The sequence below is a fragment of the Aotus nancymaae genome, unplaced genomic scaffold (assembly GCF_030222135.1).
Source record: "Aotus nancymaae isolate 86718 unplaced genomic scaffold, 86718_ANA_hifiasm-v0.15.2.pri h1tg000032l_0, whole genome shotgun sequence".
NCBI classification, from domain to species: Eukaryota; Metazoa; Chordata; class Mammalia; order Primates; family Aotidae; genus Aotus; species Aotus nancymaae.
Genome location: NW_026988445.1, coordinates 25,239,243 through 25,254,062, shown reverse-complemented (window position 1 = coordinate 25,254,062; position 14,820 = coordinate 25,239,243). Strand labels below are relative to the sequence as shown.

The 14,820-nt window shown below is 44.0% G+C and overlaps 1 non-coding gene across 1 annotated transcript; it reads right to left on the bottom strand.

Moving 5' to 3' along the window:
- Positions 1 to 12,944: 12,944 nt before the first annotated feature.
- On the bottom strand, positions 12,945 to 13,064 carry LOC135277629 (U5 spliceosomal RNA). The gene has a single exon (XR_010345239.1). It is a non-coding gene; the product is annotated as a U5 spliceosomal RNA (small nuclear RNA).
- Positions 13,065 to 14,820: the final 1,756 nt, after the last annotated feature.

The window sequence follows — 14,820 nt, the reverse complement described above, 5'->3', positions numbered from 1 at the left end:
TATCTTAAGTGAAACAAGCCAGGCACAGAAAGTCAAACATCGCTTGTTCTCACTCCTAAGTGGGTGCTAAAAAATGTGTACACGTGCACGTAAAGAGCGGAATGATGATGGAGACTCCGAAGAGTGAGGGAGTGGAAGTGAGAAGACGGTGAGAAATTAGCTGATGTGTTATTTGCATGATGGATACCTTAAAAGCCCTGACTTGACCACTGTACAATCTATGCATGTAACAAAATTGCACGTTTCACACGAAAACCAAAACCAAAATGTGTCTATTGTGAAGCCACAACTTAAAACTACTTCAGTCATAAGCTCAAGGCAAAGCTCTTTCCAATACATCATTTTACTGATCTACTAACCATGCTGGTATTCAAATTTGGACCTTGTAATAACCAAAATAACACCTTTTTTTTTTTGAGATGGAATTTCGCTCTTGTTGCCCAGGCTGGAGTGCAGTGGCGTGATCTCAGCTCACGCCAACCTCCACCTTCCGGTTTTCAAGTGATTCTCCTGCCTCAGCCTCCCTAGTAGCTGAGATTACAGGTGCCCACCACCACGCCCAGCTAATTTTTGTATTTTTAGTAGAGACAGAGTTTTACCATGTTGACCAGGCTGGTCTCAAACTCCTGAACTTGTGATCCGCCCACCTCGGCCTCCCAAAGTGTTGGGATTACAGGTATGAGCCGCCACTACACTCGGCTAACATCTTTTATATAAACACTTTTGTGGGTGTGACATAAATAACCAATAAGTATAATACTCACTGGATCCCAGAAAAGAGGGAGTAGAAATAACAACATGTTCCTTTTAGAAGTAAATGAGGTTAACTGGTCTGACAACATTGCAAACTAACGTAATTGCCAAAAAAATACAGTATTCTATAAACATGCCTAATATTTATAGTGCATTATAAGTTGTTGCTTTTATTATATGTGATAGTATAATTACTCACTGTGATAATCTGTCTTAAAATATCATAATTTCAATTATATGTATTTTATCTACTAGTTTCCTGGAAGATATAGATATAAAAGCTAAGTATCTTCCATAATCCAATGTTCTAGCCATTGATTCTATAAAAATAATATGCACTATAATGTGTGCCATTTTGTGAAAGTTGTGTCATATAGAACAGCATAAAAATACCACTGGGGGCCGTGCGTTGTGGCTCATGCCTGTAATCCCAGCACTTTGGGAGGTCAAGGCAGGAGGATCAGGAATTCAAGACCAGTCTGGCCAACATGGCAAAACTCTGTCTCTACTAAAAATACAAAAAAATTAGCCAGGCATGGTGGCGGGCACCTGTAATCCCAGCTACTCAGGAGGCTGAGGCAGGAGAATTGCTTGAACCCTGGGAAGCGGAGGTTGCATCATGCTGCTGCCCTTGAGCCTGGGCAACAAAGAGTGAAACTACGTCTTAAAAAAAAAAAGTACCACTGGGTGGGTGCGGTGGCTCTTTGGAAGGCCCAGGAGGGAGTACTGTCTGAGGGTCGGAGTTCGAGACCAGCCCTGGCAACATAGTGAGACCCTATCTCTAAAACAAATGAAAAATCAGGTGAGTGTGGTGGTGTGCGCCTATAGTCTACCTATTTGGAAGGTTGAGGCAGAAGGATTGCTTGAGCACCGGAGTTCAAGGTTGCGGTGAGCTAAGATCACACCACTGTATTCCAGCCTGGGTGACAGAACAAGATCCTGTCTCAAAATAAAACATTTTAAAAAAAAGATACCACTGCTGCCCTCAAGAGTTTTACAAATCATGAAGGGTGACGAGCCACACAGTCAACTAAATTCAACAATCATCTTTATTTCTCAGTCATCATCTATTTGTCATACTAGGCTAGGCACAGAGGAGTTGTGATGCTTAATAAAAACAATTTCAACATTTTAATATAATAGCATGCATGACATCTGTTATTCAGTCACTGAACTAAACTTTCTCACAAGCTACATTTTGACATTCACAATCTATAGGAGAAAGACGTAATAAGTAGACAAACAAACGACATTGTGAATTACACATCAGGAAAAGAGTTATATAGGGTCAAAACAAAGAATGAAGAGGGACATCTGCTTATATAAGCTTTATTTATTTTTAATTTTTTTTATTTTTGAGAGGGAGTCTCACTCTGTCACCAGGTTGGAGGGCAATGGCACAATCTTGGTTCAGTGCAACCTCTGCCTCCTGGGTTCAAGCTATTCTCCTGCCTCAGCCTCCCAAGTAGCTGGGATTACAGGTATGAGCCACCATACCCGGGTAATTTTTGTATTTTTGGTAGAGACTGGGTTTCACCATGTTGGCCAGGATGGTCTCAATCTCTTGACCTCATGATCCACCCCCCTCGGCCTCCCAAAGTGCTGAGATTACAGACGTGAGCCACCACGCCTGGCATATGAGCTGTATTAAAGGAGGTCTATCTGCGGCATACCTCAAGGAATGAGAGTGCTCCTGCCTTGCAGGAGAGGGAAGAGAGTGGTCAAGGCTCCAAGGCACGAAGGAACACGGTGTTCCTGTAGACGGAAGGAAGCCAGTGTGGCTGGAGCACGGTGCTCGTGGGAAAGACCTCTTGAGGGAGAGGAAAACCGGAGTGAGATCAGCACTTGAGCGGTGCACACCACACAAGAATGCAGAGGGCAGAGCGTGAAGCAGGATCCAGAAGATACCATGGAGGAGACGGTATTTTAAGATGAGATTTGAAGACATAGTATGTTTTTTGTAGGCCATGATAGTATAGGGAGAATGAAAGACACCGTGATGCAAAGAAAACTTTCAACAATGGCATATATTCTCAGAGGATGCAAACGTTTGTGCAGGGAAATGCAATAGATACGTTTGTAATGGTGAGGTCTTCAATGCTAAGATAAGATTTGTGAGATTTATTTATTTATTTATTTTAGGAGATGGGGTCTCGCTATGTTGCCCAGGCTGGAGTGCAGTGGCTATTCACAGGCTCGATTCCACTACTGATCAGCACAGGAGTTTTGACCTGCTCCATTTCCGACCTGGACCGGTTCACCCCTCCTTAGGCAACCTGGTGGTCCCCCGCTCCCGGGAGGTCACCATATTGATGCTGAACTTAGTGCGGACACCTGATCGGCATAGCGCGCTACAGCCCAGAACTCCTGGGCTCAAGCGATCCTCCCACCTCAGCCTCCCGAGTAGCTGGGACTACAGGCAGGCGCCACAGCTCCTGGCAAGATTTGTGAGTTTTATTATTCAAGCAGTAGGGAAACTACTTGAGCACTGTAAACAGGAAGGCATAATCAAGGGAGGTTTTGTGAGGCTCATCAGGAGGAATATGTGAGACAGATTGGAGGCAGAAAAGCCCACAAGAAATTTAATAAAATCGATTAAGTGTGTAGAGGTGGCTCTCCACAGGGGTGGTGGCAAAAGACATGCACATAGGTGAGGAATACAGGACCACTGTCTTGTCACTAGTCCCTAGGTACTGCATCATTGATTTCAGCTCACTCCTGAGTGATCTCAGCTCACACATCTGTAAACAACTGTGGAGAGAAGCAATTTTCAGGATAGACATGTAGTTTTAAGACTACAGGCTCAATCATTTCTCTAGTTACTCTGAAATTCACCCCTTTACGGAGGCAGGCTTGTCAGAAGATAAGGATTCTGAGCTGTTTCACCTTGGCCTGAATTGCACGAACTGAATTTCAGTTTATGCGAGACCACCAATGAGAGCGAGGTGTGTCAGAAGAGAGTTCTGTGGTCTGTATCTGCTAAGAATGATGCTGCAGTGTGATTCGCCATATCACACTGGACAATCTTTAGGATAATCTCAGGCAGACATTTCATTCTGGTCTCTTAGGGATGTTTGTAGTGGTTGTGTTTCTTCAGAGCATTTGATGTGTTTTATTCTGATTATTAATTACGAAGTTTGGGATTAATCAGGGTCCCCTTTTAGGAGTTACTACTGGAAATTTTAGAGACAAAATGCAGCCCTTACAGACTGATTACCTTTGTGTCTTGACCTCCATGTTATGCTCTTGCTTCTTTTCTCTTTTTTTTTTTTGAAACAGTTTCGTTCTTGTTGCCCAGGCTGGAGTGCAATGGCACAATCTCGACTCACTGCAACCTCTGCCTCCCGGGTTCAAGCAATTCTTCTGCCTCCACATCCCGAGTAGCTGGGATTACAGGTGCCTGCCACCACGCCTGGCTAATTGTTTTTTTAGTAGAGATGGGGTTTCACCATGTTGGGCAGGCTGGTCTCAAACTCGTGACCTCAGGTGATCCGCCCGCCTCGGCCTCCCAAAGTGCTGGGATTACAGGCGTGAGCCACTGTGCCCAGCCGGGACAATTTCAAAAGATGCAACGTGTATGTAATGGGAATAGCAGAAGGACAAGAAAATGAATGGAGAAAGGAGAGTCATGAAGACTTGGGATGTAATGAGTGTGTGTAACCAAATAATCTAATGGAACCTGGGCTTCTCTAGTGTGTTCGGGACCCATTGATAAATAGACACAGAAATCCAATAGGTTTCCATATGTCAGCTTTGTTGCTGATATGGTTCAGAGAAAGTGGCTTGGACCCAAAGGCAAAATGACTTCCAACTCCTGCTCATCACAAATTACATTTACCCACTCAGCGGAAACAGAGATGCTAAACAATTAGTGCTCCCTGCGCTGGGCTTGTTGCCTGAAGAAAGTAGAAATCCAGAACAGGTGTAGCACGTGGGTGGTCGGCAACACAGGGAAAGCCAGAGATGGAGAGGTGCACGCTCACTCATCCTTAACCCAGAGTTTTCAACCAGCTAAGGGAAGCCAGTAAGGAACAGAGAAAGCAATTGAATGAAAAATATCCTTCTCTTCTGGGAATGGAGAGTGTCACCCCTTATTAGAAATGTGAGGCATGGGAAACGCGCATCTAGCCAGGGAGAAATCAACCTCTAAGCCCACCCCTGGAACGTACATAAGAATTGACGTGTGTGGTGGAGCTGCAGACTGTGACTTTTCCAAGCATCAGAAACACAATCGATTTAAAAACTAATAATTTCAAATTATACTTGTTCTGGTACATTTTTTCAGATCTACCTTGTGAGCAAATGAGGAGAAATGTATATTTTAAAAGGCCATGGAAGAAGAAAGGAAAGAGATACTCCATAAATAAAAGAAAAATCATGCCTTATTCATTTTTGTTTTCTTAGATCCTACCAGAAACACTGCCTTGGTCAATACAGTGTTTATAAATGAGCGTTGGCCAGGCACAGTGGCTCACGCCTGTAATTCCAGAACTTTGAAAGGCCGAGGTGGGTAGATTTCCTGAGCTCAGAAGTTCAAGACCAGCCTGGCCAATGTGGTGAAATTCTGTCTCTACTAAAAAAAAAAAAAAAAAAAAAAAAATTAGCCAGGCATGGCAGTGTGCACCTGTAGTCCCAGCTACTAGGGAGGCTAAGGCAGGAGAATCACTTGAATCCAGGAGACGGAGGTTGCAGTGAGCCGAGATCACCCCACTGCATTTCAGCCCGAGCGACGGAGTGAGACTCCTTCTCCATCAACACCACCACCAACAACAAAATATATATATATATATATGAACATTATGGTGGAAGACAATCAGGTACATATTAAGGAACTATTTATATCTACTGTAAAGAATCATTCATTATAAATCTTTTTAAATGTTCTTGAATTAATGGTTATCAGATAATATTGATTTTTTAAAAATCTGGGTTACTCAATATGTAAATTAATCAGATGAATAAATGAATTGTTTTCTCTAAAATAACCAGAGGTTTTTGAGTTGAGGGAAACTACCTGATAAATGAACTGAGATTTTTTTCCCCCAACATCTAGGATTGTTCAGGAAAAGAAAACACTTTGAGATATTTATGCAAACCTTCTGATGTGGGCAGATTCACCCATATCGAATTGAAGACATTTATTATCTCACTACAATATAGCTTGGTTGAGTGATGAGATTTAAGAGCTATTAAGGAAGGGATTGGAAAGATAAAGCTAAGCCCAACAGGGAAAGTGAGACTAGAGAAAGTGAAAGTCCAGAGGAGGAAGGCAGGCTTAGGCTGTCAAAGTAAAATGTGGGAAATGAAAAACCATTGTCCATGAGCAAGTGCATCTTCCGTGAAAAGAAACCATTTCAGCCAGGTATGATGGCTCACGCCTGTAATCCCAGCACTTTGGGAGGCCAAGGCAGGCGGATCACGAAGTCAGGAGTTTGAGACCAGCCTGGCCAACATGGTGAAATCCGTCTCTACTGAAAACACGAAAAGTAGCTGAGTGTAGTAGTGGGCACCTATAACCCCAGCTACTCGGGAGGCTAAGGCAAGAGAATCATTTGAACCCAGGAGGTAGAGGTTGCAGTGAGCCGAGATCATGCCATTGCACTCCAGCCCGGGGGATAGTCCTTTTTTGGACTCCGTCTCAAAAAAAGAAACCATTTTAAACCTTTGCTTTATGGTTATGTATGAATTAGGCTAATTCATATTTTAAACACACAAAAAGGCAGAGGAGCTTGACTAGCAGAATTGCTGTCGGCAGAACCTGTTGCAAGCTGTATCCACTGGCTATGTGCTTGACGGAATTCCTTTCTAGCTCTGGGCTGAACATCATTTATTTAGGAACCTCACAGGACTATTTTTATTGTTGTTATTTCCATTGCTTGCGCAGTTTCCTGACTATAACAATCAACCTGGCTGTACTGGTCATTCCTTACCTGTCCATTCATTCAGGGTATTCTTGAATTAAATGTCTGATATCCATAAATTGCAAAAATGTATAACTATCAAGTGTGAGCCTTTAGAACCAGTAACAATAAATACCTCATTGTTGGACCAACACATCCAGTGCTGCTAAATCAATACTGCTAATAGAAATGTGTCTTTCCCTCTTCTAATCTCCCTCACCAAGAAAATTCTCTCTCTCTCTCTCTCTCTCTTTCTCTCTCTCACACACACACACACACACGCACACACACACACACACTTTTCTCATTAATTATAAAATAAACAGACCAGGTAGGGTGTCTTATGTCTGTAATCCCAGCACTTTGGGAGGCCAAGGTGGGCGGATTACTTGAGGTCAGGAGTTCCAGACCAGCCTGGCCAACATAATGAAACCCTATCTCTACAAAAAATACAAAAATTAGCCAGGTATGGTGGCACATGTCTGTGGTCCCAGCTACCCGGGAGCCTGCAGCATAAGCTGAGATGGCACTGCTGCACTCCAGCCTGGGCAACAGAGCAAGACTGTCTAAAATAAATGAATAAATAAATAATTTCCAACTGGGTGCAGTGGTGCGTGCCTGTAGTTCCAGCTACTCGGGAGGCTGAGGTGGGAGGATCGCTTGAGCCCAGGAGTTCTGGGCTGTAGTGCGCTATGCCGATCGGGTGTCGGCACTGTGTTCGGCATTAATATGGTGACCTCCCGGGAGCGGGGGACCACCAGGTTGCCTAAGGAGGAGTGAGCCAGCCCAGGTTGGAAACGGAGCAGGTCAAAACTCCCGTGCTGATCAGTAGTGGGATTGCGCCTGTGAATAGCCACCGCACTCCAGCCTCGGCAACATAGCGAGACCCTGTCTCTTTAAACAAATAAATAAATAAATAAAATAATTTCCAGTAATTAGAGAGGCTATGTCCAGACCCTGCATGATTCACTCTTGTTCATTCTTTGAATAACTCACATATGAGCAGAAATGGCCTTATAAGTACATAAAAAAGAATATTACTTAGGAGGATTTTTGGAACATTGAGAATACTTGCCTGCAGTAACCAGCCTCCAACATGACCCTCAATGACCTCCACTTCCTGATATTCCCACACTGTGTAACTTTCCTTCCACATTGGGCCAGCATCGGTCAGTGTATCCAAGAGAACACAGCAGAAGTGATGACACGTCCCTTCTGAAATTAAGTTATAAGAGACACCACGAGCCCGGCACGGTGGCTCATGCCTGTAATCCCAGTACTTTGGAAGGCCAATGTGGGTGGATCACCTGGGGTCAGGAATTGAGACCAGCCTAACATGGTAAAACCCTGTCTCTACTGAAAATACGTATCTAGCCGGGCGTGGTGGTGCATGCCTGTAATCCCAGCTACTCTGGAGGCTGAGGCAGGAGAATCGCTTGAACCCAGGAGGTGGAGGTAGCAGTGAGCTGAGATCACACCATTGCACTCCAGCAACAAGAGGAAATTCCATCTCAAAAAAAGAGACACCGTGGCTTGCTCATGACGGCACTTTCTCTTTGTCTCTCAGATCGCTTACTTGGGGGAAGCCAGCTGCCATGTCATGAGTACCACTGTGGAAATGAACTGAAGCCTCCTGCCAAGAGCCATCCAAGTGCGCTTGCAATGGGATGCTCCAGTCCAGTCAAACCCCCAGTTTACTGAAGCCCCAGTTGACAGCTTGACAACAAACTCCCAGGGACACCCTGAAGCAACTAAGCTCCTCCTGAATTCCTGACTCACAGAAACTATTGGAGATAATAAACCTTTGTTGTTGTATCCCTTTAAGCTTTGAGGTAACTTGTTATGAAGCAATAGATAACTAATAGACTACCCATGAATTAATTCATTTACTAATTCATTTATTCAACAAGTGCCTATTAAAGTCCACAGTCCTTCAATCTCTGTAACACACTTCAGTGGCATAATAAAACACTATATCCCCTCAAGGAGTTCACAGAACCATTTGGAGGGTGTAGTGGCTCACGCCTGTAATCCCAGCACTTTGGAGGCCAAGGCAGGTGGATCACCTGAGGTTGGGAGTTCGAGACCAGCCTAACCAACATGGAGAAACCCCATCTCTACTAAAAATACAAAATTAGCCGGACATGGTGGCACATGTCTGTAATCCCAGCTACTTGGGGCTGAGGCAGGAGAATTGCTTTAACCTGGGAGGCGGGAGTTGCAGTGAGCCAAGATCTCGCCATTGCACTCCAGCCTGGGCAACAAGAGCGAAACTCCATCTAAAAAAAAAAAGGAAAGAAAAAGAAAAATCACATAGTTGGTAATAATCTCTTTATCTACAATTAAAGTCCCATCATCCCTGGTAGGGAGACGTAACATGTCAACGCACACCGTAAGACAGTGACACGTAGAAAACAAGGAATCAGGAAACACGCACCCATCGAAATGGCAATCTTTCATTGATAGAAAGAAACAGGACTTTATAAAATCTTGGCAGTCTTTTGGGTATAGGGGAGCCTGGCCAGGGGTTGGCGATTCAGTGAGAAACTGGGAAATAATGGGGAAATGTTATTGCATGCAGTAAGCCAAATTGCGGATTTAGAATAAGACCTCCCTGACTCAAGTTTCCTTTTCGAAGATGATATTATCAAGAGTAACTGGATTATTTCAAATGTTATTTCTAGAGTTTCATTTTAAAATAGTTATATTGGCCATTCAAAGCACAGACTGGATTGCCATCTGTTTCCTACTCCAGTATATTCTTGCCGTCTGGGTATTTGCCTTCTCAGAGAAAGAAAGCGAAGGCAAATGGCTTATGATGTGGAGAAGAATACGCAAGGGGACTTATTGAAGATGGCAGCAGAATCCAGGGCTGCTGCTTCTTGTTTGGGAAAGCTGTTGCTGGAGGAGAAAAAAAAAGCGAGAATGGGAAAGAAAGTAACTTTTTTTTAGCATTTGCCATATGTCAAGCTCTGGTAGGTGTTTCACATATACTGTCATTCAATCCTCATACATTTGGAAGGTGTGTATTATTAATACTGTTACAGAAATCAGGAAGCCGGCTTTCAGAAAGGTTAAGTGATTTACCTAAAACTGCTCAGGACACTGCTTTCAAAATCTATCTTTTTTCTACTTAATATGATGAGTCACCTGTTCATTCATAGCTAATGTATATTGCAAGGAGAAAGTTATCCTTTTGCTTGATAAAACACACTTTTTGAATCGTCATTGAAAATGTGCTGTACTCCTGGCAGGGCGCGGTGGCTCACGCCTGTAATTCCAGCACTTTGGGAGGACTAGGTGGGAGGATCACGAGGTCAGGAGATCCAGACCATGCTGGCTAACACGGTGAAACCCCGCCTCTACTAAAAATACAAAAAAGCTGGGTGTGGTGGCACGTGCCTGTAGTCCCAGCTACTCTGGAGGCTGAGGCAGGAGAATCAATGGAACCCAGGAGGCAGAGGTTGCAGTGAGCTGAGATCGTTCCACTGCACTACAGCCCGGCAACAGAGTGAGACTCCATCTCAAAAAAACATAAAGGAAGAAATAAAAATGAAAAGAAAGAGGCCAGGCACAGTGGCTCACACCTGTAGTCCTAGTACTTTGAGATGTCGAGGCGGGGGTATCACAAGGTCAGGATGCGAGACCAGTCTGACCAACACGGCCAAACCCTGTCTCTACTAAAAATACAAAAATTAGCCAGCTGTGGTGGTGCACGCCTGTGATCACAGCTACTCAGGAGGCTGAGGCAGGAAAATCGCTTGAACCCAGGAGGCATAGGTTGCAGTGAGCCCAAATTGTGCCACTGCACTCCAGCACCTGGGCGACAGAGTGAGACTCCATGTCAAAAAAAAAGAGAAAGAAAATGTGCTGTACTCCAAACAACCCATGCAGAAATGGCAAGGAAGACATGGAACGGTAAGACTTTCTTTTCCCTAGTCTCAACAGATGGATAATTCCTCCTTTTAGAATTGAAGTCATAACTGCTAAATTTTTCACAAATACTTTAAATGGAAAAATCCTCATTGCCCTTTTGAATTAAAATTCTAATACTTGTTCATGTAGAGGAAGAGAAAGAGAGAGAAGAAAAATGAGTAAGGAAAAAGTAGAGTTCCTTGGTAGTCCCAAGCTGCCCGGAAATGATCCCTGTTCAAAATTTGCATGTATTTCTATGATCTTTTTTCTAGGCAAATGTGTATGTGTGTCTAAGTATGTGCACATAGACACACACAAATACGAGATTTTCCTATAATGACTTCTCTGTAATCTGCTTTTCTCATTCATTTAGCAATATATTGTTTAAATATATCATGATGCATATACCTAGCCAATTCATTGTAAGAGTTCACTCTATTCTATTATTTAAAAATGGTTACCAAACTTAAATAGCATTTCAAGAGCATAATAAAGTTAACAAAGAGTGGAAGAACATGCAAATCTGAACATGATACCTGTACTGTGTATCTCTAGTGCCTTTGTTCTCTAGTGTCCATCTCTGTGTCCCATAGCTAGTTGGCTCAAGAAGCAGACACTTTCAGATGACATTTTCCTGGAGCAGAAAAAAATTAAAACCTTAACTGGACATTCGATTGCCAGAGTCAGAGCTAGACTTCTAGTTGTTCCTCAGCCTTGCTGTGAACATGAGCAGTGAATGTCCCACCCACTGCCAACATCCCCACTCGTCTGTCCCGGGGCACGTTCCCATGGCACATTATCTTCTTTCACACCAGGAGCAGCCTACAGAGAGTTGCCTACCTAAGAAGCAGCAGCCTGATTCTGGTGAAAATACAACTGGGGCTCATAACTGGATAAATTGTTTATCTGTTCCCGTCATGTGATAGTCACTACATACTCTAGAAAATAACGTCTCTCTCTTTTTTTTTGAGGCCTAGGGCATAGTTTTACTGCAGCTCCAATCTGACTCTACTCACACTCTATTCTCAGGGGTTTGGGGAAGTCCACCCCACTAGGAGCCCTGTCCCCACCAGAGCTTGGACATGGGCTCCCTCTCAAGGAGGAGTCTTTGTCCTTCTTGGAGGCTTTTGTTCTCTCTCCAGTCTGTATGTGCTCTGAGCTGGGCTGGGCTGACACTTGGCTGTTCTTTCAGTCTTGACCCTGGGGCTATGACAATTCGGGAAGGCTTGGGGACATGGCAGTCCACATAGGGTCAATTCTGCCCCTTCCTGCTCCAGCATCAGCACAATCTGCCAGCCCAGCGGGGAGCTCGCCTGGAGGAGGGAGGCCACGTCTAGCAGGTTGTCTTCCGTCTCTTCAGGAGGAGGCAGAAGGTCCAGGCGGTCTTTGCTCACATGCACATGGCAGCTGGAGCGTGCTAGGAAGGCTTCACAGGCGCCTTCCAGGGTCACCCCATGGCATGGGGTCAGGTGGACGACACTGTCCCTGACTCTACTGCTCACTGGGATCCGCCAGCCTGACAGGTCTACAAACACCACGCTCACCACATTCCCGGGCCGCTCAGGGCCACTATCTCTTCCTCTCCCGCCTGGCGCATCAGCCTGTTTCCTGAAATTTCCTGGTTGTTGCGGGCCCCTCTGTCTCCCTGGGTCCCAAGGAGCCCTTGGGTCTGTTACACCAGGTGTCTCTGGCAGCCGGCAGCAGAACCCTGGCACTCCAGGAGCCCCTGGAGGCGGCCATGACAGGTGTCACGTGTCCCTGTCAGGCAATTATCTCTCACCTTTCATCATGGCACTAGGGTCACCAAAAGAGTATTTTGTTTTCAAAGTATATATCCAGTTTTTTATGTCTGGCCATCATAAACAAATCTTCCAAATTTGATGAAAAAGTTATCTAGCCATTTTCAAGTTAAATGATAACCACAAAAAAAGAGAAAAAAAATAGAGCAAAACATGATGTTATTTACATAGATTGGGAATCTGCAAATGAGAGACCACGGTCCAAATTCAGCCCATTGCCTTTTTTATAAATAAAGTTTACTTTTTTTTTTTTTTTGAGCTGTAATTTCACTCTTGTTGCCCAGGCTGGAGAACACTGGCATGATCTCGGCTCACTGCAACCTCCACCTCCCAGGTTCAAGTGATTATCCTGCCTCAGCCTCCCAAGTAGCTGGGATTACAGGGTCCCGCCACCTCACCTGGCTAATTTTTTTATTTTTAGTAGAGGCAGGGTTTCACCATATTGGCCAGGCTGGTCTCGAACTCTTGACCTTAGGTGATCCGCCCACCTCAGCCTCCCAAAGTGCTGGGATTACCGGCGTGAGCCACTGTGCCCATCAAATAAAGCTTAAAAAAAAAAAAAAAAAAAAATTGTATTAGTCCTGCCTAAGCAAGACCTCAAAAAATTTGGTTACCAACTCAGACTGTTCCTCTTCATGGAAACTTTTAGTAAATGGCAAAAATAAAAATTATTCATTCTGAAGAAAAATGAGAGCATTACAGATAAAGTTTTATTGGAGCACAGCCACACACATTGATTTATATATTGTCTATGGCTGCTTTCACTCTATAATGGCCAAGTTGAGAAGCTGCAGCAGAGATCATATGGCCTTCAAAGCCTAAAATGTTTAGGCTTTCAAATAATTTGATATGTTTTCTCTGCTAGAGTTCCAATTTGTTTCATAGCGACACAGTGCCTTATGTCAACAAAATGGCGCAGTGGTAAGAATTCTTAAAGAGTAGCTGTTTAGTGAGACTGGTCTTTCTCTTTGGGGACAGTGAAATGTTTCTCTGCCTCCTCCAATGATACACTCTAAGAGACGCCTTCTCCCCTTCATTCATCCTTAGCACCACAGTGACACTTGGAAACAGTCCTACCGTGCTACTCAGTAAGTTCCTCCCTGCTTACCAGAAAGAAAGGAAGAAATTCAAGAAAACAAATTAAGAAAGAAAATGTGGGTGGAGGACAGATGACTTACTGGTATCTCCTCCACCCATCCTGTCTCCTGTCCCTACTCCGATCACCAGTGAGACGCCTGAGGTGTGGGAGGGGCTGTCGACAAAAGCGTGAGTGCCTGCAGATGTGGGTGTGTGCCTTTGAAAGCGAGACTGTTGGAGAATAGCCCTGTGCTCAGAGGAGAGAGAATTTGTCTCCTGGGACAGAGAGCATCTGTAGGAAATTACAAACTTGAGGTCATGTGTATTTAAGAGTGAGAAATTCAGTGTGGAAGAGACTTCGACAGCATGAGTGATAGGGATGTGAATGTGCTCAGGACAGTGAGCGTGTGAAACAGTGAATAAGGCAGGGATGAATATGTGTCCCAGAAAGGCACCAGATGTGTGACTAAGTGTGTATGCGAACAAACAGAGAAGGAAATAAATAAAATAAATGAAAAGAGATACAAAGTATGGATGAGACTGAGATTCTTTCCAGCAAGATGAGATTCATACATATATGATGTCACTTTGGTGTGACTACATTGCATGTCAATCCAGTACCACCACCAAGAAATTCAATCTTACCCAGCTCCTCTGGGTTGTGAAGCACAGTAGAAATGGATGGCCAGGTGGTTAACTATATCCCTGCATTTTCATGAGTTGAGGTCATTTTAAATGATGTAGGCAAGAAAACCATTTAAAGACAGAAATAAACTATCTCACAAAATACGTGTTCCTTTAGTGTTTTGTTGAGATTTCTATTCCACCAATTATAATGTTATATTGTGATCATCGATTGACTACTCAATTTTTTTTTTTTTTTTTTTTGAGACATAGTCTCACTCTGTCACCCAGACTGGAGTGCAATGGCGTGATCTCAGCCCACCGCAACCTCCACCTACCGAGTTCCAGGGATTCTCCTACCTCAACCTCCCAGGTAGCTGGGATTACAGGCATGTGCCACCACGCCTGGCTAATTTTTGCATTTTTAGTAGAGATGGGATTTCACCCTATTAGCCAAGATGGTCTCCATTTTGCAACCTCAGGTGATCTGCCGGCCTCAGCTTCCTGAAGTGCTGGGATTACAGGTGTGAGCCACCATGCCCAGTCTTGACCACTTATTTCACTTGTATTTCCCACTTCATTCAGGGTCTCCCACCCAATGTTTGGTGCATAGTTTATAATCATAAAACATTTGCGGAATGAATGTATTAATAAGTGAAATAGGTTAGCCCTGAATTGAAAATTGCAACTCCTGCCGCCAATATGCAGGTAAAAAAGACAGCTCATAGGTTTCTTCCATAATTCCTCCAATG